At 44.0% G+C, this 20866-nt stretch overlaps 1 protein-coding gene across 3 annotated transcripts in view; it reads right to left on the minus strand.

The window, feature by feature from the left end:
* Positions 1–20866, minus strand: part of RAB6A (RAB6A, member RAS oncogene family) — a 109617-nt gene that overhangs the window by 58228 nt on the left and 30523 nt on the right. The window contains exon 1 of one of the 3 annotated variants that reach the window (XM_050931086.1): positions 3278–3296. The exons of the other annotated variants lie outside the window; for them this stretch is intronic. The gene's annotated coding sequence lies outside the window, so the exon portion shown is untranslated. Of the gene's footprint in view, positions 1–3277; positions 3297–20866 lie in introns of those variants that run through there. 3 annotated transcript variants of the gene reach the window in all.

Genomic DNA, 20866 nt, shown 5'->3' on the forward strand with positions numbered 1-20866 from the left:
TAAGCGAGTTATAAAGGGAAGGGATCTCAATTTAAACCAGAAATGACTAAAATACATCTTTGACTGGATCTATGAATAAATCTATAACTGGGTTTGGACAGTACTTGCTCTTTAGGCAAAACAATGAATGATGCAATCTGAAGCTGGTATTGCGTCATACATAATATGAATTGCATCGTGTTATTCCTAGAAGTCATGGATGATGCAATCATAACGAAGTTTACATCACTCTGCTGAACAAATTGCCCTATATCAGCTCTAGAAATCATACAGTGTCATGCTCTCTTATTTGTCAGTGTTTGATTTTGCAAAGGGACACATTTCTGTTTAGCCAAAGTGAGCAGAGATGCCTCGTACTTGTGTGAACAGTGCAGATAACTTCTGCTGTTTGTGGTGAAGTGACTTTTGCATCACAAAAGCACAGTATAACCACTATGGTTATGAAAGCCTACCACCTTTATTTTGGCAGCAAAATTGGAGATCAGGACAAGAGATGGGCCCCACACATATGCTGCAACACTTGTGCAACAAATCTTCGCCAGTGGTTGAAAAGGAAAAGGAAATCTATGCCTTTTGCAGTGCCAATGATTTGGAGAGAGCCAACAGATCATACCAGCAATTGTTACTTCTGCATGGTGCCTCCAGTTGGGAAAGGTGTGTCAAAGAAGAAAAAGTGGACTGTGCGTTATCCAAACATTCCATCAGCTATATGTCCAGTACCCCACTGAGAAGGACTGCCGGTTCCTGATGCACCAGAATCATTCTCACTTGAGTCAGACGAGGAAGTGGATGAAACTTCTGGTCCTGAACCATCAATGTCACAGACCCACATTTTCTCCCCTCCTCCTCCGAACCACACCTCATAACACAAGGTGAACTGAATGACCTTGTCAAGGATTTGGAACTACCCAAGAGTAAGGCAGAGCTGTTGGGCTCCAGACTACAGCAGTGGAATCTCCTGGCAGGCTATCAGGGCAAATGGAGCCCATCAATGCTTGCCGACTATTGCTGGACAGTGACAAGAGATGCTCCATTTAATGAATACAAGAGACAAGCCAAGAAGCGCCGAGCAGACACTGAATAGGACTAAACTATGTACATAATAGTTTTTTGCCTTTTATTTCATAGTAAATTTTATATAACTTCTGCTGATTTTTAAAGTGTTACATAAACAGGACACGTGAAATATTATCATGTAAAGCAACCATAAACATGAAAAGACCTAGGTTTACAATTTTTGATTAAAACTCTACTATCTACACAATATACATAGACATAAAATGTAAAAACTTAAATATCTTAGAAACAGTAGCCAATCAGTTGTTTTAATTGTCATATTTGAATTCAGCACATCAAAATACATAATAAATAGCACATTTTCTCTCTGAAGCAGACGACTTCTCAAATTGTAGACCAGTGTAATAGCTCACCTTAACTGATCTCTCTCGTTAGAGTGTGTATGGTAACACCCATTGTTTCATGTTCTCTGTATGCATATATATCTTCCGACTGTATTTTCCACTGCATACATCCGATGAAGTGGGCTATAGCCCACAAAAGCTTATGCTCAAATAATTGTGTTAATCTCTAAGATGCCACAAGTGCTCCTGTTCTTTCTGTGTATACAGACTAACACAGCTGCTACTCTGTATTCTAAACTAAGAGTGCCTTTGTGCGTTTTAGCTTAGGCTAATGCAAAGTAGCTATTCCAGTATACTTCTCTTTGTAGACAAGCCCTTGGAATTAGACAAGCCAGCGCCCAGGTATTTCTAGAGCACTTAATCGTAGTATCCAAGATGAATTAAGGTTACGAACAAAGAACCAGAGGATAAATCTGAAGTTTATCTGCCTGGTCTATGGTCTGAATTTTATATCGTGTAAACATTAATGGCACAGTCATACTAATTCACATACTGGTGCAATGTGTGCGTGCACACAGTGAAATCTGTGTTGTATGGTGATAGTATTTCAGGGAACTTAAATCCACTGCACATCTCACCAGACTCAGCAGCTATTTCAGATACAATCAGTTAGTGGCATAGCAGAAAGGGGGAAAACTGCCATCATAAATTTTACAAATTAGCAAGGATATAGTGATGAGTCCACATGAATTCAAATTCAGAGGAGTGAATGGTGGATAATTGTCCCTCTGGAGTCTTAATTCAAAAGGAAGATACCTGCTCCAGCTGAATTGCCTCTTACAATTATGCATGCAAAGAAGTAGGTTGGCTCAAGTCCTTCACAGCAGCAGACTGTTACACCACCTGCTTTCTCCCCATCTTCTCACCCCCTGAAGTTAAACACAGAGTTGACAGAACAGTCTAGGTAATGGATCTATTAAAATTCACCAGCCTAAAATTAGTGTCATTTTTCTCCTTTTACCATTTTTGCCTGTTTCCCTGTAGATTCTCTTCCTTCGCCTTTGTTTCTTCCAAACACGCTTTCTCCTTTCACAGGCCAGAGCTGTGCCCTTCCTGTGTTCTGTTCCTTCCCATTCCATTCATACCCTCTGTTCCCTGCCCTCATTTGATAACCGTCCACAGCTCCAAGCATCTGAAAAGTTCCCTTTAACTGTGGATGTCTGAAGTGCTTGTTATGCAGACCTCAGTCGTGTGTGTCTGTTGCTGTCAAGGCTGACTCCGAGGGGCAACCCACAAAATCCACATGGAAATCCCAGGTAGCATAGGACAGCTGCCCCCGCATGGAGTGGGCCAGAATGAACTCAATAACTGGATACAATTCAAAGCGCTGGTCATTATATTCAAACCCATAAATGACCAAGTGCTCAGCTACATGAGAGACCTTTCATGCAAGACGTCATTGTGGCAGCTGAGATTGGCTGGGTAGCACTTGGTTACGGAAGTAAAGTCTTAACACTATCTGGTGCCAAGGATTCCTCAGCCTAGAACTCGCACTACTGGAATTCAATCCGCTTGGTAGCCTCCCTGAGCCAGACTAATGATCTACAGGCAAGATGCATTTAAGTGTTTTGTGCTTGAATTTTCATTACTTACCAGTGGCCATGAGGAGAAGCTCTACAGAAGCTACTGACAACAAGAGCTATTTGCAGCTACAAAATGTAACCTTGTAGAAACACAAATATCTAAGAATCCATCATCTGAAGCTGTACTGGCACCCAAACCTCAAGCACACGTCTACTGGAAGGATTAGTATTGCTCATCTCAGACATTTCAGGTCTCAACCGGGGTTATTATCCCTGCCATTATCTTTCAACACTCACAGCTTGTTAAATTTTGATGGGCGCAAAAAGTCTCACCTGGGGAAAGAACATAACAGAACTGCCTCTTCCAGCATCACAAGAACTGGGAGTTCTACAAGATGACAGTGAATTCAGTCAAAGTGCACCACCTACGAAAGAATGAATGAAACAGCCAGTGCTGTAAGCTACTTCGAGAGTGTGTGCCTATCTCCATCCCACAGTTGGAGAATTTATCATACAGTCTTGACTGATTGCACCTAGTAGCCATTTTCCTTCTAATCTTAACAGTTATTCTCTTGATACTGTAATTAGTTGCATCTCAGCCCTTAAAGAAGATTAATCCAAAATGGACTATACTTGGAAAGTCAGAATAGCTACATTAAGGTGATAAAAATGAGCAAGCATCTGATGCAGTCACTTTATTAAAAAAACAGAAAACTAGACATTCGTTATTGCATCTGGCTAGAAATAAAAGCAGTAAAAAAGCTAGAATATTTGAAATTCTCTGAATTAATCAACTTGGATTTTAACAGGGAAAAATCAAGTGCTTCAAATAGGGCAGAACTGCTAAGAAATTTTGAGAAGATCATTCAACAAAAAGCAATACCCTAGACCTCAAGAGACCTTCAAGTTTCCCAGCAACTCCACAAAACCAGAGTTTTAAGCACTAACCTATTAGCTCACTAGCACTAGGCAGCCTTCAGCTCTCATATGCTGAGACAAAGCCTGAGTGGTGGTGGTTCTTTTTTTTTTTTTTTTTTTTTTTTTTTTTAAGGGAGCAGACTATCAGCTAAGTATACAAGACTAAATGGATGGCAGGAAGTCTGCATGAATATTTATGACTGTCTGGTGCAGAACAAGCAGGAAGGGAAGTAACAAAGTGGAGTGAAATGGCACGAAATAATGAGGGATGACATCTACCTAGCAGATGAACACACCAAAAAAAAAAAGGCTATTTACTTTATGTCAATGGTTGATATGATCAACTGCAGCTTATTAGTACTGTTTCTAGGCATGTCAGGACTGGCAGGGAGAAGGAAAAAAATGGCGCTTGTACTTAAAATTATCAATAGCCAAAAGGCGGGAAAAGGTATTTTTTTTTATTAGGATCTCTTCCAGACACAAGACCATTTAATTTGTGTCGCTTTTAAGACCTTGGCTTTGTTTTGTATTTGATTCAGTAAATTGCACATTTTATACAGAGATATTCAAAGTGAGTTTATTTTGCACATTGTACAATGCTTGAAGTCAGCAACAGCACTGATCAGTTCACACTACATGTTTAATACAGAAGGCCACAGCTCTGATAATGCAAGCAGCCAAAAATCCAAGCTGGGGGCAGAGATTCACAATGAAAGCACATCCTTTCTGAAATGCTAAGCTACAGCACAGAAGTTATTCCACGATCACTAGGATGGCAGTTTCTCTGGAGACAATGCCAGTTCAATATTCTATGTCCACACTGGGAATAGATCTGTGCTAGCTATTGTGGTTGTACTGGAGAGCCCTCCTTGATCAGCTGCAATTTTTTTTCTACTGCAGGATTTCAAGGAGTTCCCTAGCAGCAAAGACACTGAACTGGAGAGGTGTGGAGCTCAATTTTGATGGATATCAACAGCTGAACATTTTAAAAGAGCAATAGTCCAGGGGTCGGCAACCTTTCAGCTTCATTTATTCACTCTAATTTAAGGTTTCGTGTGCCGGTAATACATTTTAACGTTTTTTAGAAGATCTCTCTCTACAAATCTATATATTATATAACTAAACTACTGTTGTATGTAAAGTAAACAAGGTTTTCAAAATGTTTAAGAAACTTAATTTAAAATTAAATTAAAATGCTGATCTTGTGCTGCTGGCCTGCTCAGCCCACTGTCGGTGTGGGGTTCCGTTCACCTAGGCTGGCAGCAGGCTGAGCAGGGCCTGGGGCTGGGACCCCAGACTGGTGGCGGGCTGAGCTGGGCCGGAGGCCGGGATCCCAGAACAGCAGCGGGCTGAGTGGCTCAACCCGTTGCCGGTCTGGGGTTCCGTCCACTGGCTCCTGCCAGTCAGGGTCCCGGCTGCCGGTCTCACTCAGTCCACTGCCGGTCTGGGGTCCCGGCCCTGCCCACATACAGTGGGTATCTACCTTCTCCCTGGTTCTGGCCCATTCTCTTCCTCTCTCTCTCTGCACTGAGCACAGGGCTAGGAGTGAAGGGTCTGGCCAGGAGCTAGAATGAGGGAGGCGGCTCAGGGTTGGGGCAGGAGGTTTGGGTGTGGAGCGCTTACCTGGGCAGCTCCCATTTGGTGCAAGAGGTGCAGGTAGGAATGTTATGGGGGGAGGGAGATGCAGCGCCCCCGTTTGGTGCTGAGGGTGGTGGGTGCAAGAGTTAGGGCATGGAGTGTGGGGGGGCTGGGTATGTGTGTGGAGCGCAGGAGTCAGGGCAGGGTGTGTGAGAGGAGGGTGCAGAAGTCAGGGCAAAGGGCTGCGTGCATGTGAGGTGGGTGGAGGAGAGAGTGTGGGGGGGGCTGGGTATGTGTGGAGGGTGCAGGAGTCAGGGCATGGGGTCGGGGAGGCTGGGTATGTGTAGGAGGGGCAGAGGACTAGGGTCATGGGGGGGTGCAGGGGTCAGGGCAGAAGACTGGAGGGGTGGGCTGAGATCGGGTGCTCCCAGCCCCCTGCCCTGAGCAGCTAACGGCAGGGGGCTGGAGGGATACACCCTGATTCCACCCCCCTTCCCCAAGGCCCCACTCCTGCCTCTTCTCTGCCTCCTTCCCGGTCTGAGCATAGAGGGCACTGGGGCTCCTCTTCTCCCCTCCCTCGCAAGGGCCATCGGCAGCAGGGAGGGAGAGGAGGCGGGGCACAACGCAGCACGTTGGGGGAAGATGTGGGGGAGGGAGAAGCTTGTCTGCTGGCAGAACCTGCCCTACAGCAGCAGCCAGCAGGACCAAGCTTGCTCCTGCCCCCGCCAGAGAGCGGCAGAAGGGCGGGCGGGGGCTGGGCACGGAGAAGACTGGGCTGGGCCGGGCCAGGAAGGATTTTTAATGGCACGCTGCTGCCTGCCGGGGTCCCGGCCGCTGCTGGCCCCGCTCAGCCCGCTGCCAGGGTTCGGCAGCAGGCTGAGCGGGGCCAGCGGCGGCCGCAGAATGCCATTAAAAATCGGCTCATGTGCCGTCTTTGAGGATGGTAAACAGGAGGGACTAGAAATACTAATATAAAATCAGAATATTTTTCAGAAGTCTTCTGTTTTTCATCAGGTATGTAAGGGGGCTGAAATGTTGATCTCAAAGAAGTTAAAAGGGAAATGAATAGGAAGTTTAAATATTAGCATTTCTCAAGGCCTGGCACATCCCACTGTAAGTGCTACTACTGAAAATGAGACCACGCACACACAAGCTTGTTTGCACTCTAGGAACCAGCCTTGACAGCAATAGATTAACTCATCCGCCACAGGCAGACCAGACATTCTGTCCCTCCCCACCATGGCCCACTCAATCCAATAACATTTGGTCTTGTCTGGGGACTCCCTAGGGTACTGGTGCTGAATTCAAAACAAAGCTTCAAGTACAGGAACTCCTCACTTAAAGTTGTCCTGGTTAACGTTGTTTCAATGTTAAGTTGCTGATCTATTAGGGAACATGCTCGTTTAAATTTGTGAAATGCTGCCTTCTAACAGCGTTTGGCAGTCGCCTGCTTTGTCCACTGCTTGCAGGAAGAGCAGACCGTTGCAGCTAGCTGGTGGGTGGTTGAAACCAGGGTGGACCAGCAGCCCCACTATCAGCTTCCCCATCAGCACCCCACTCCCCTAAATTCCCTGTGCAGCAGCTGTCCCTTCCCCCACTGCCATGTGCTGCTCCTGCCCTCTGCCTTGGAGCCACTCCCAGAGACTCCTGCTTGCTATATGGGAGGAGAGGGGGGGAAGAAGGGGGTTAATGTCAAGGTGTCTCCCCCTCCCCCTGCAGCCTGCTTACCCCATCTTCCATAGAGCAGGGGGAACACACTACAGAGGGAGGGAGCTTTCAGGCAGTAGCTGTCATCTCAGCAAGCTGATTTAAATTAATAAGGCAGCATACTTAAGCCTGGGGTCAGCTACTTAAAGGGGAAATGCACATGTTTTCTCTCACACACAGGGTGTGTGTCTCTGTCTGCTCTCCCTCCTTTCCTGCTGCCTTGTAGAGTGTTGTGAGAGTTAAGCCCTGAGGGCTCAGCCAATTGCTAGTTCATCATTTAGCAGTAAGGCATCCCCTGGGAAATATCCCGCCTTCTGATTGCTCCATCTCAACCAAGCTTCACAATCATCATCACTGTGTACCAGTATTAAATTGTTTGTTTAAAACTTATACTGTGTGTGTGTGTGTACATATAGTCTTTTGTCTGCTGAAAAAAGAAGATTTCCCTGGAACCTAACTCCGTCATTTACATTAATTCTTATGGGGAAACTGGATTCACTTAACATTGTTTCGCTTAAAGTCACATTTTTCAGGAACACAACTACAGCGTTAAGTGAGGAGTTCCTGTATTCAGAAGAATGCAATGGGCAGTGCCAGAGTGATCAGAACACCTCATGGGCAGCAGAACAGTCAAGTCAAGGCACAAGAGAAGATCTACAAGAAGTCTATCCTTTTGGCTGCTGTATTTTGCCCTGGTTTCAGCCCACCTGCCTCAGAAGGAAATATTCCTGAACCTCAAAGGTTTTCACAACTGAAAATTAAATTCTGTCCAACTCAGAGATTCTCACAGACTATTTTGTGATTGACAATGTTGGGAAGCATGATTATGACAACATCCATCACTAGAAAAACAGAGGAAAAGGGATGTTTAGAAGTTTTGTAACTATTACTCCTTTTTCAGCCTCAGTCTCTGGACTTCAGCCACTGTATCTCATCCTTTAGGTATCAGCAGAGCAATCACCAGCACTAGCTCTATTATTTCACTAACACACAAGATAGTTTAAAAAACTTGCAACTCATGTATAACGGTTGTAAAAAAAAAAAAAACAACTAGTGTAAATGAAAGTTACCAATATCCACACTGAAAAATTCATGTGGGCTATAAAAATCAAATGCTACACACTGAGGCTGGATACTATTAGTGGCTTAGCACAGCCCAAGTTAGGCCACGTCCACACTACAGACTAAAATCAAAATTAATAAAATCGATTTTATAAAACAGGGTTTATAAAATCGATTTTACACGTCCACACTAGGGCACATTACGTCGGTGGTGTGCGTCCATGGTCCCAGGCGTCCATCGATTTCCGGAGCGTTGCACTGTGGGTACCTATCCCATAGTTCCTGCAGTGTTCCCTGACCCTTGGAATTATGGGTTACTACCCCAGTGCCTGATGGGGCAAAAATCACTGTCGTGGGTGGTTCTGGGTACAGCCTCACCCCCTCCCTTCCTGAAAGCAGAAGACAGCCATTTCTCACGTTTTTTACTGGGTGAAGTGAGCAAACGCCATTTTACAGCAAGCATGGACCCTGGTCTGATCAGTACCTTGATCGTGGACGTTGTAAACAGTTCACGCATTCTCGTGCTGTCTATGCTGAACCATGAACTGCAAATGCAGGAGAGAAGGCTGCAGCTACGGCAGCGCGGCGACGAGAGTGATGAGGACTTAGAGACTGATTTCTCTGAAACCGCGGGCCCCCGCGCTTTGGAACTCCTGATGGTAATGGGGGAGGTTCTACCCATTGCTCGCCGATTTTGGGCCCGGGAAACAAGCACAGACTGGTGGGACCGCATAGTTTTGCAGGTGTGGGACGATTCGCAGTGGCTGCGGAACTTTCGCATGCGTAAGAGCACTTTCTTTGAACTTTGTAACTTGCTTTCCCTTGTCCTAAAACGCCATAATACCAGGATGAGAGCAGCCCTCACAGTGGAGAAGCGAGTGGCAATAGCCCTCTGGAAGCTTGCAACGCCAGACAGCTACCGGTCAGTCGGGAATCAATTTGGAGTGGGAAAATCTACTGTGGGGGCTGCTGTGTTGCAAGTAGCCAAAGCAATCATTAAGCTGCTGCTACGAAAGGTTGTGACTCTGGGAAACGTGCAGGTCATAGTGGATGGCTTTGCTGCAATGGGATTCCCTGTGGGGGGGGCCATAGATGGAACCCATATCCCTATCTTGGCACCGGAGCACCAGGGCACCCAGTACATAAACTGCCAGGGGTACTTTTCAATGGTGCTGCAAGCACTGGTGGATCACAAGGGACGTTTCACCAACATCCACGTGGGATGGCCAGGAAGGGTTCATGACGCTCGTGTCTTCAGAAGCACTATTCTGTTTAAACGGCTGCAGCAAGGGACTTACTTCCCAGACCAGAAAATTACAGTTGGGGATGTTGAAATGCCTGTAGTTATCCTGGGGGACCCAGCCTACCCCTTGATGCCATGGCTCATGAAGCCATACACAGGCAGCCTGGACAGTGGTCAGGAGTTGTTTAACTACAGGCTGAGCAAGTGCAGAATGGCGGTAGAATGTGCATTTGGCCGTCTAAAAGGTCGCTGGAGAACTTTACTTACTCGCTCAGACCTCAGCCAAACCAATGTCCCCTTTGTTATTGCTGCTAGCTGTGTGCTCCAAAATCTCTGTGAGAGTAAGGGGGAGACCTTTATGGCGGGGTGGGAGGCTGAGGCAAATCACCTGGCTGCTGATTACGCGCAGCCAGACACCAGGGCAATTAGAAGATCACACCAGGAAGCGGTGCGCATCAGAGAAGCCTTGAAAACGAGTTTCATCATGGGCCAGGGTACGGTGTGACTGCTGTGTTTCTTTCCCCTTCATGAACCTCCCCCCCGTATTGACTCCTGCTGCAAGCAACCTATCCTCCACCCTTCCCTAACAGCTTGCTTATGGAAATAAAGTTACTATCTTTTAAAAACCTTGTATTCTTTATTAAAGTCAGTCCCTGTAAGCAACCCACCCTCCCTCTTGCTTTAAAAAGCATGTAATTAAAAATAGATTACAGAGAAATAACAAGGTACACCGGTAGTGGTTTTGGAGGAGGATGGGAGGGAAGAAAAAGGCCATTAAGGAAGCTTTGAAAACGAGTTTCATCATGGGCCAGGGTACGGTGTGACTGCTGTGTTTCTTTCCCCTTCACGAACCTCCTCCCCCTGTATTGACTCCTGCTGCAAGCAACCTACCCTCCACCCTTCCCTAACAGCTTGCTTATGGAAATAAAGTCATTCCCTGTAACCAACCCACCCTCCCACTTGCTTTGAATAGCATGTAATTATAAGAAGAGTAAGAGAAATAAAAAGGTACCCCGGGAGTGGTTTGGGAGGAGTATAGGAGGGAAGAAAAAGGCCATTAAGGACATTTCAATGTAATGACAACCTTTTGGTTGGACTGTCCGCGGGGGTGGAGTGGGTGCAGAAAGTCTTCCCCCACGCGTTCTTACACGTCTGGGTGTGGAAGATACGGGACATGGTGAGTACTGAGGGAGGTTAAACATGGGCTGGAGTGGCACTCTGTGATCCCGCAGCTCTTCCACCAGACTTCGGAGGATGTCAGTTTGATCGCGCAGCAGCTCCAGCGTTGCATCCCGCCACCGCTGATCTTCCTGCCGCCACATCTCATCTCGAGCGTCCCTCCTGTCCTCACGTTCACTGGCATCTTTCCTGTACTTTGCTACCACGTCTTTCCACTCCCCCAGATGAGCTCTTTCACTGCGGGTTACTGCCATGATTTCTGTGAACATCTCATCCCGTGTCCTCTTCTTCCTCAGCCTCCTTACCTGAGCTATCCTTCGGACTGGAGTAGGGAGGCTTGAAAAATGTGCAGCTGCATGAGTGGGGGAAAAGAGTGATAGAAGGATCATAAGAGATACATTTCACAGAACAATGGTTATACTCTTTCACAGTGAACTACACTATTCACCGTACGTAGCACGTCACTTCACTACAAGGTCGCCTTTGGATTCTTTTAGTATTTAGTGCTTGTGGCTGTGGTGTAACAGATCAACACAGACGCAGGTCCGGGGATTACAAATCAGCTTGCAGGCGGACATGGTAAGGCATACATCTAATGGCAGTTAACCGTACAACCTCCACCTTTCCCCCCACCCCTGGCTATTAGCAGGTAAAATTCATGCTGGGCAGCCAAACTGCTAAAAAGCACATCTTTTGCTTCTTTTCTTATGCCATCAGAAAGGTTAAGCACTAGAGGAAATTGTGAATTGTTTTCCCCCCCACTCTGCATGTCTGTTGTAATGGCAGGTCACTGAAACCTTCCCCCCCCCTTCCCCCCCCTCCCTTGGCAATTAGCAGCGAAAATTCCTGCTGCCCAAATGCTAAAAAGGTCAGCGCCATTAGAGACACCTCCCCGTAGGAATGGGCAGCTTTTTCCCTTCCCCCCGCATGGCTAACTGCAAGGGAAGGATTTCTTTTAAGCCGCAGGAAAGCATCACCGTAGGAATGGTCATCTCTGTCCCCTTAATAAAATACATTAATTTTTACCAGGTGACCATGAACGATATCACTCTCCTGAGGATTACAGACAGAGAAAAAGAAATTATGCTTCTTGAATGCCAGCAATCCCCGGGACCATACGCAGCTAGGCTTTGTCATGCAATGATACCCGATTACGTGCTCCAGGCATGGCGTGGTAAAGTTTCATACCATGGTGGACGGAATAAGGCTGCCCTGCCCAGAAACCTTCTGAAAAGGCTTTTGGGGTACCTACAAGAGTGCTTCACAGAGATGTCCCTGGAGGATTTCCGCTCCATCCCCAGACATGTTAACAGACTTTTCCAGTAACTTTAATGCCAGCTAATGCATGCAAGCCCTCATGGCAAATCAATCATTAAAAAACGCTTGCTTTTAAACTATGTTTTATATTTTAAAAAGTACACTCACCAGAGGTCGCTTCCATGGCTTCATTGTCTGGGCTAGTGGCTTGGGAGGGCTGGGAGGGTAATTGTGTCTGAGTGAGAAAAAGCTCCTGGCTGCTGGGGAGAATGGAGTGCTGTGTGCTCTCTGCAAGCTCGTCATCCTCTTCCTCCTCCTCATCTTCACCCTCCGCAGAATCCTCAGCAATGGCTGAGATTATTACCCCCACCTCGGAATCCACAGACAAGGGGGGGGCTTGTCGTGGCGCAGCCCTCTAAAATTGCATGCAGCTCCGCGTAGAAGCGGCATGTTTTTGGCCCAGATCCGGATCTGCCCTTTGCTGCTTTGGTTTTCTGGTACGCTTGTCTGAGCTCCTTCACTTTAACTCTGCACTGCACCGAGTCCCTGGTATGGCCTCTCTGCCTCATGGCATTAGAAATTTTTTCAAAAGTTTTTTCATTTCGTCTACTGGAACGCAGTTCTGATAGCACAGAATCTTCTCCCCATACTGCGATCAGATCCAGTAACTCCTGTGTGTTCCATGCTGGAGCTCTTTTCCTATTCTCAGGAGACTGCATTCTTACCTGTGCTGCTGAGAGCTCCACGCTGGCCAAACAGGAAATGCAATTCAAAAGTTCCCGAGGCTTTTCCTGAATACCTGGCCAGTGCAGTAGAGTTCCTTTACCTGTCCAGAGCGGCCACTGGTGCACTGTGGGATACCTCCCGGAGGCCATTAACTTTGATTTCCGTCCACACTAACCCTAAATCGATTTAGTAATATTGATTTTAGGGTTACTCCTTTCGTTCAGCTGGAGTACAGAAATCGATTTTAAGACCCCTTAAAATCGATTTTAAGTGCCTTGTAGTGTGGACGGGTACAGCGTTAAATTGATTTAACGCTGTTTAAATCGATTTAACGCTGTAGTGTGGGCCAGGCCTTAGAAGCCACCGACAAGCCACACGTAAAGCTGGACACAGATTTTTTAATTTGTAATTTCAGCATCTAGACACACTCTTTCTGCCCAAATGCAAATGCTTTAGAGTCTACATGAATTAAGGCAGCCTGCTCAACATTCACCATTCTTTACCATGATTTAAATCACAACAAATGCTGCCACAGTTAATGCAAACAAAACACTAAGGCTCTAATTACAAATGCATGGCTAAGTCTCCCTTGTGATACAACACAGTCCTTGTGGCTCTCCATAAAAATACATTGTGATAAACAGAAAACAAGATTTAATTAAGCAGTCAGTAATGAGCTGCATTTTTATTCAAAATAAGGAACATCTGAAAGTGTTTAAGAGGTTAGTTAGTATTGTGCTAATCAATCAGTTACACACAAAAAGGGTAATTCAACTTCTTTTGGGGTTCTTTTAAACAAACGGTTCAGAGTGGAATCTGAAAAAAAAATTCCTATCTTTAAGTATTTTGGATTTAATCAAAAAACCGCTACCAGACTGATTTAAGTAGTCATGTCTAGACAAGAAAAAAACCTATATGGGCCAATGGCATTGTTCCATTATCCAGATTGTAGTTTATATGGCCATTCATCACAGTCAGACAAGTTGAGAAGTGTAACCACAAAAATCATCTGCGCATTTCCAAATCCTAACACAATGGAGTCATTTCTCTATTGTATTTTTTCAGTCCTGGAAAAGAGGAGCTTGAAAATCTGCCACATGTTGCTGGTTAAGAGGATCAGAGTCAAAGCACTGCAGTATGAAAATATGTAACGAAGTATCATCTTCTGGTGGTGTAATTTTATCTCGTTTCTTTCTCAGACTCTCCTTCATTTTACACATTTCATGTCCTTTATAAACACATGGTTTTAGTCATAATGGGTTCCAAGCTGCAGGAAGAGCACTCTTTAATAAGGCAAGAAACATCCTCATCACTTCCTCATTACCTCCAGCCACTTCAAAAATCTGTTGCTGAGTACAGTTAATCTCTGACAGAAACAGTGTGGTGAAAGTATAAAGGCATTTTAAATGCAGAGTCTGTTGATAAGTTTTAAATATTTGTAACGTACCTACCACAGTAGTATGCAAGCATGATCAAAACAATAGAGAGCAAACTATGAAAGATTCACTATCCTACCCTTGTCTGAAATATTTCAATAATGTGTGCATGGTATTTTCATGAAGATTCTTGTGTGAAAGCTAATTTAAAGAGATAGGTGCTTTTTGCTGCAAAGGTGAAAGGATTCGTAGTCTAGTCATTCATAGAAGAGAGTTTCAAAGCTGTAGGCCAAAGCACCTGAGAAGTGCAGTTGCCATAATAGGTCAAGGACATGGAAAGAGGATGCGTAAAATATTCAGGGTCCTCCACACTAAGATCTTTAAGATCAACAGGATGTTAAAATGGATTCAGCATTCGATCAAGAGCTGGCGTGGTGCGTTCAGCATTAGAGGATCACGTTTCCCATTCTACGCAAGTAAGAAGATTGGCAGTGGCATGCTATACCATCTGGAGGTTCTTCATGGCGTTCAGTCAGCCCCAGGTACAGCATATTGCAGTAGCTGAACCTGGAGACAGCAAACTGATTCTATGATCAGGGTCCACATCAGACAGGAAAATCTAGATACCCATACCATGGTAATAGGATATAAAAACCAGTTCGCACAAAGTCTTATTAACTTTGCTGACAGCCTTCACACTGCTTTTGAGAGGAAGCTTATTTATTTACTGAAACACTATGCATAGCAAAGTCTCATTTCCAGCTTGGTTTTTATAACTTAGAATATTAAATTCCTAATCTATATGGCAAATAGAATTCATACTAGACAACAAGCCACAGATTGTCACTGGAACTTTTCTGGGGGAAAAAATATGAAATCTTGCCTAGAAATATTCCTCCCTGCCTGTCAGGTGCTCTGAAAAAGATGCTGATGAAGAAAATCTGCCCTTCCTGAACAGCAGCATATGTTAGTTTAAGTGACAACTTAAAATGCAAGTCTTCCCTCACTGAATAAATCCTGTATGTAATTCCATTACTACAGATACCTTGGCACTGAAAGATGCAAGTGAAAGAAGCTTCTAAGCAATTCTGTTCGGGGAAGTTTAAAAGTGGATTTCACATTCCCAATGGAACTGTGAATCAGAGCTAATTCAAGTTCCGTGTAGATATTGCATGTTTGGCCAAAGTTCCCAAGACTGGTGACACTGCAAACCCATCATCACCTTTGGATTGTCATTCAAGTGTCCTACGGCAGTGGTCCCCAACGCAGTGCCCCGGATGGGTGTCATGGCACCCGCCGGGGCATCTGTATGCGCCCGCATGCTGTCCAAAAGACCAGCATCCGCTGAAATGCCGAGAAGTAGCGTCATCTAGAGGCGTCGCCGCTTAAATGCTACTGATTTTCAGCAGCGACACCTCTGGACGACTCTGCTTCTCGGCAGCATTTCGGAGGCGACGCCTATTGACATTGCTGCTTCTCGGCGACATTTCGGGGGATGCTCATCCACCGGCCACGGTCCTCGGGGGCTTGTGTCATAACTGTCCTACTCAGATCTGAACCTTAGAGTTCAGAACATGAGAAGCTAGCATGAAACCTCCAAACTTAATTACCAGCTTGGATCTCATATCGCTGCCACCAGCCAGAATTCCAGTGTCTGGCTCACTCTGGTCTCCCCAAAACCTTCCCTGGGGAACCCCCAAGACTCAGATGTCCTGAGTCTCATCACAAAGGGAAATAACCCACTTCCCTTCCCCCTCTTTACCTCCTCCCAGATTTCCCCGCCCTGGGTACTCTAGGATATTCCCTGCTTCAAGTCCTTGAAACACAAGTACCGAGAGATCTCTCTCTCTCTCCCCTCACCCAGAAGGTATGCAAAGTCAGGCTTAGTAAATCTAACACAAAGAGATTGTCTCTTCCCCCTTGTCTTCTTCCTCCCGCCAATTCCCTGGTGAGCTGCAGGCTCAATTCCCTTGAGCCCACACTAAAAAAAAAAAAATCCACAAGTCTTAAAAAGAAAGCTTTATATAAAAAGAAAGGAAAAGACATAAAATGGTCTCTGTATCAGGTGACAATATACAGGGTCAATTGCTTAAAAGAAAAAATGAATAAACAGCCTTATCCAAAAAGAATACAATTTAAAACATTCCAGCAACTACACACATGTAAATACAAAAAAACAATATAAACCTATTGTCTTACTATCCTTGTACTTACAACTTGGAAACAGAAGATTAGAAAGCCTGGAGATTGAAAGATCACTTTCAGAGCCCAGAAAAAGAACAGACCAAGAACGAAGGACTCACACCCAAAACTTCCATCCACCCAGATTTGAAAAAGTCTTGTTTCCTGATTGGTCCTCTGGTCAGGTGTTGTTTGTTACCCCTTTCCAGGTGAAAGAGACATTAACCCTTAGCTATCTGTTTATGACAGCTCGTCGTCCGGTGCCTGCCAGACAAAAAAGGTTCGGGACCACTGTCCTAAGGGATGTCAAGTAGGACTACATTTAAATTGTGCAACTAGGTAGCAACTAGGAAACCAAAGGGTTGAAACAGATTGTGTGTAGTACTTATTCTGTGCTCCTGATCAGAAATTGTCTCCATTTGTTTAGAATGTTTTACTGAAGTCTTTTTTAAAGTTTCCTTAGCTATGTTAAGACTTCAAACAAGGCAATTTTGATAGTTTATGCCATTTGGATAGGATTGTCCAACACATGCAGCATTGGCCTAGCTCTGCTCCTATTTCAGTCAGTAGTAAAACTGCCAATAACTTCGATGAGAGCAGAATTTGGCCAAACAGTGAGCACATGTTTTGAATGATCCCACCCTTCACACTGCATTTTTACTGAGACACTGAAGACAAGTTATTTATACTTATTGCATTAGCACTCAGAAGTCCTAATGTGCTTGGTACTGCACAAACGAAAATAGAACCAGCTCTTATTTTGGTTTACAGTTTCTAGTTAGTTTCAATTCTGTTTTCATGCATTTGTTACAACATTTCAGTTGGAAACACTACAGGGAAGGGTTTGCTTGAAAGCTCTCAAAATTAAAATTGAAAAAATAAATGGAAGTATTTGCTGACGTTAGCTGTTGTAAAACAGTTTTCACGAAAACCATTATTTTGGGGTCAAGTCTATTCTGATAGTGTTCTCATACAGTTAAGATTACTAAGCAAATTCACTGAAATGACTGCTACATCACTGAAAAACTGAATGAGCTCTTGTTATTCAATTCCAGTTCTCCTCTAATCAAATCAGTTTCCCAAGACAGCTTCCAAATAAAATGCTAAAACAGGTGTTGGTAGTGGAAAGGAAGACCATTACCAAGAAGTCTGAGCCCAACTGAAGTAAAAAGATATGACTGATATTTACCTTCAAATGACAATATTGTAAGAACTTTAAGCTAGGACCTTGATATATGAGAGATGGCAGTTAAAAATTGAGGAAGGTGAATCAGATTTTTTTTTCTTTTTTTTGAAGTGCACATTACATAGAGGTTACACTGGTCAGATATGGAATTTAGAACATGTGCTACACAGAGCAAAAATCCACAAGGAGTCCTCAAAGAGCAGTTAATCATTCGTAGCATCCAATTTTTACATCTCAATGTCTTGTATTATTTTTGAACAGTTAATTGGTTGTTTGAAGAGTACTTTGACGTTGTAAAGCAGTACATAAGCATATTAAATACATAAATAGATCAAGAGTAATTAAACTGTACGATAGACAGAAAGTCTATTGACAATGCCAATCTGCTTTCTATGGAAGTGGCTCTAGCACAACTGATATGTTCTCCTCTGTGCAGCAAATGCCACTTCCAGAAGAGGAACGAACGAAGAGCTCCTACTACATAAAACTTAACATCCAGCCCAGAAGACCTGTGCAGAGTTACAACGCATGCTGAATTTCCAAGTCATGAATACCTATGAAAAATATGCCTTCTCATTGTGGAATCACCCCACACCGAATGCTGTTCTTCCTCTTGTGAGGACAAATAGCTGACTAGGTGTGAGAAAGTGGACAGACAGAAGAATTCAGGTCTTGAATTCCATGCCTAAAATTAATTAGCTTCAATAGAATGTGAGCAAAGTTAGACTCTGCTTGTTCTGCAAACCCACAAATTTTATGGTGATCTTCAATGTGGTTGCACGAATCATTCCTTTAAATGCTGTCTAATGTCACAGAGATCCAACAGTTTTATGATATAAAATGAGCGACTCATTGGGATATCAAGCATGCCAAAATATTAACAGAAGACATGTCATTTCTACTGATAGTATGACTTTCTGGTTTCCTCCAACTACCCTTATGTTATTTGTTTTCTAGCTGATCATGATCAGTTTCAAACAGCTGTGCATGTACATGAGTCTGCAATCTTGCACAGTACCGTGCAGCACTGCCTGGTGACCCCATGGCTAACTACTCATTTGGACAATCTGTAATAAGGTCAACAATAATGCTTGCTCGTGATCTTTTTAGCCAAAGCTCCCATATTAAGCGGTTTCACCCAAGTGCTAGATGAAAAGCTGCGTTAAGCTGGGATGCACTAAGAAGTGATTGATTCTTTTGAACCTGTCTGCATTTCCTTTCCCTCCTCAAGTTTAAGGGTTCAGGACAGTAACATCTAATACATAAAGCAAGAGCCTTCTTCCAGATCCAGAGTTGTAATGTGCTCTGGTGACTACGACAGTCATGGTCCAGACACCCCAAGGGAAGAAAAGAAGGTTTAAGCTGCCAAAATAAGCAGTTAATCCAACTGATTGCATACTGCTTCTGCACTATAAAAATATAGTGAGTAAAGTCTTTTATGAAAGCTTAGAATGTTCTGAACTTGATGGTCATTATGAGATATGGATGCAGTCTGTGGTGATGTATTTGTGACTATAGAAATCTATGCTCAATCTATGGTGCAACTTCAGCTCCACCTCATAACAGGACAATGAGCAGTAAGCTGGGAAAGACCCCTCCCAAACCAGTTATTTACACTAACCAGCTTCCTTTGACTATCCAGTGTCCAGCCCAGGAAAATAAAATGGTAGACCATTAGAGTTAATGAAGAGAAATGGAGGAGATAAATTGAAATCTAACATCAAGTCAGGAGAAAGTTTCTCCCTTCTAATTAACCATGAATCTCTGTAGACTGAAGGGGCGGGGAGGAGAGAGAGAGGAAAAAGCCTTTTGAAAGCAGGAATGGAACAGAGGTTTTTTTATCCAGAACTTGGGGGACAGTCTTGAGGTAGAAGGCTGTCCAGGAATGCTGGATCCCTCCTATAGCGAGGGGGTATGGTGGGAAACTGTTAAGGCAACAGGTAACTACCATTAGAAGAGAGATTTTATCTACAGTAGAACCTCAGTTTTGAACACCAGAGTTATGAACTGACCAGTCAACCACATGCCTCATTTGGAAATGGAAGTACTCCATCAGGCAGCAGCAGAGACCAAAAAAAGCAAATACAGTACAGTACTGTGTAAAACGGACACTACTGAAAAGTAAAGGGAAAGTTTAAAAAAAGATTTGACAAGGAAAGGAACATAAGAACGACCGTACCGGGTCAGACCAAAGGTCCATCTAGCCCAGTATCTGTCTACCGACAGTGGCCAATGCCAGGTGCCCCAGAGGGAGTGAAGCTAACAGGCAATGATTAAGTGATCTCTCTTCAGCCATCCATCTCCATCCTCTGATGAACAGAGGCTAGGGACACCATTCTTTAGCCATCCTGGCTAATAGCCATTTATGGACTTAGCCACCATGAATTTATCCAGTTCCCTTTTAAATATTGTTATAGTCCCAGCCTTCACAACCTCCTCAGGTAAGGAGTTCCACAAGTTGACTGTGCGCTGTGTGAAGAAAAACTTCCTTTTATCTGTTTTAAACCTGCTACCTATTAATTTCATTTGGTGACCCCTAGTTCTTGTATTATGGGAATAAGTAAATAACTTTTCCTTATTCACTTTCTCCACATCACTCATGATTTTATATACCTCTATCATATCCCCCCTTAGTCTCCTCTTTTCCAAGCTGAAGAGTCCCAGCCTCTTTAATCTTTCCTCACATGGGACCCTCTCCAAACCCCTAATCATTTTAGTTGCCCTTTTCTGAACCTTTTCTAGTGCTAGAATATCTTTTTTGAGGTGAGGAGACCACATCTGTACACAGTATTCGAGATTTGGGCATACCACGGATTTATATAAGGGCAATAATATATTCTCAGTCTTATTCTCTATCACCTTTTTAATGATTCCTAACATCCTGTTTGCTTTTTTGACCGCCTCTGTGCACCATGTGGACATCTTCAGAGAACTATCCACGATGACGCCAAGATCTTTTTCCTGACTTCTTGTAGCTAAATTAGCCCCCATCATATTGTATGTATAGTTGGGGTTATTTTTTCCAATGTGCATTACTTTACATTTATCCACATTAAATTTCATTTGCCATTTTGTTGCCCAATCACTTAGTTTTGTGAGATCTTTTTCAAGTTCTTCACAACCTGCTTTGGTCTTAACTATCTTGAGTAGTTTAGTATCATCTGCAAACTTTGCCAGCTCACTGTTTACCCCTTTCTCCAGATCATTTATGAATAAATTGAATAGAATGGTCCTAGGACTGACACTTGGGGAACACCACTAGTTACTCCTCTCCATTCTGAGAAACTGTTTCTGTGCTTGTTTCATTTAAATTAAAATGGTTAAAAGCAGCATTTTTCTCCTGCTTAGCAAAGTTTCAAAACTGAATTAAGTCAATGTTCAGTTGTATACTTTTGAAAGAATGTAACTCTGAACAACATGTTTAGGCTGAACATTTCAGGGTTACAATCAAACTCCATTCCTGAGGTGTTCATAACTGTGAGGTTCTACTGTAATGTGAAAGCGTAAAG

The sequence above is a fragment of the Gopherus flavomarginatus genome, chromosome 1 (assembly GCF_025201925.1).
Source record: "Gopherus flavomarginatus isolate rGopFla2 chromosome 1, rGopFla2.mat.asm, whole genome shotgun sequence".
Taxonomy (NCBI): Eukaryota; Metazoa; Chordata; order Testudines; family Testudinidae; genus Gopherus; species Gopherus flavomarginatus.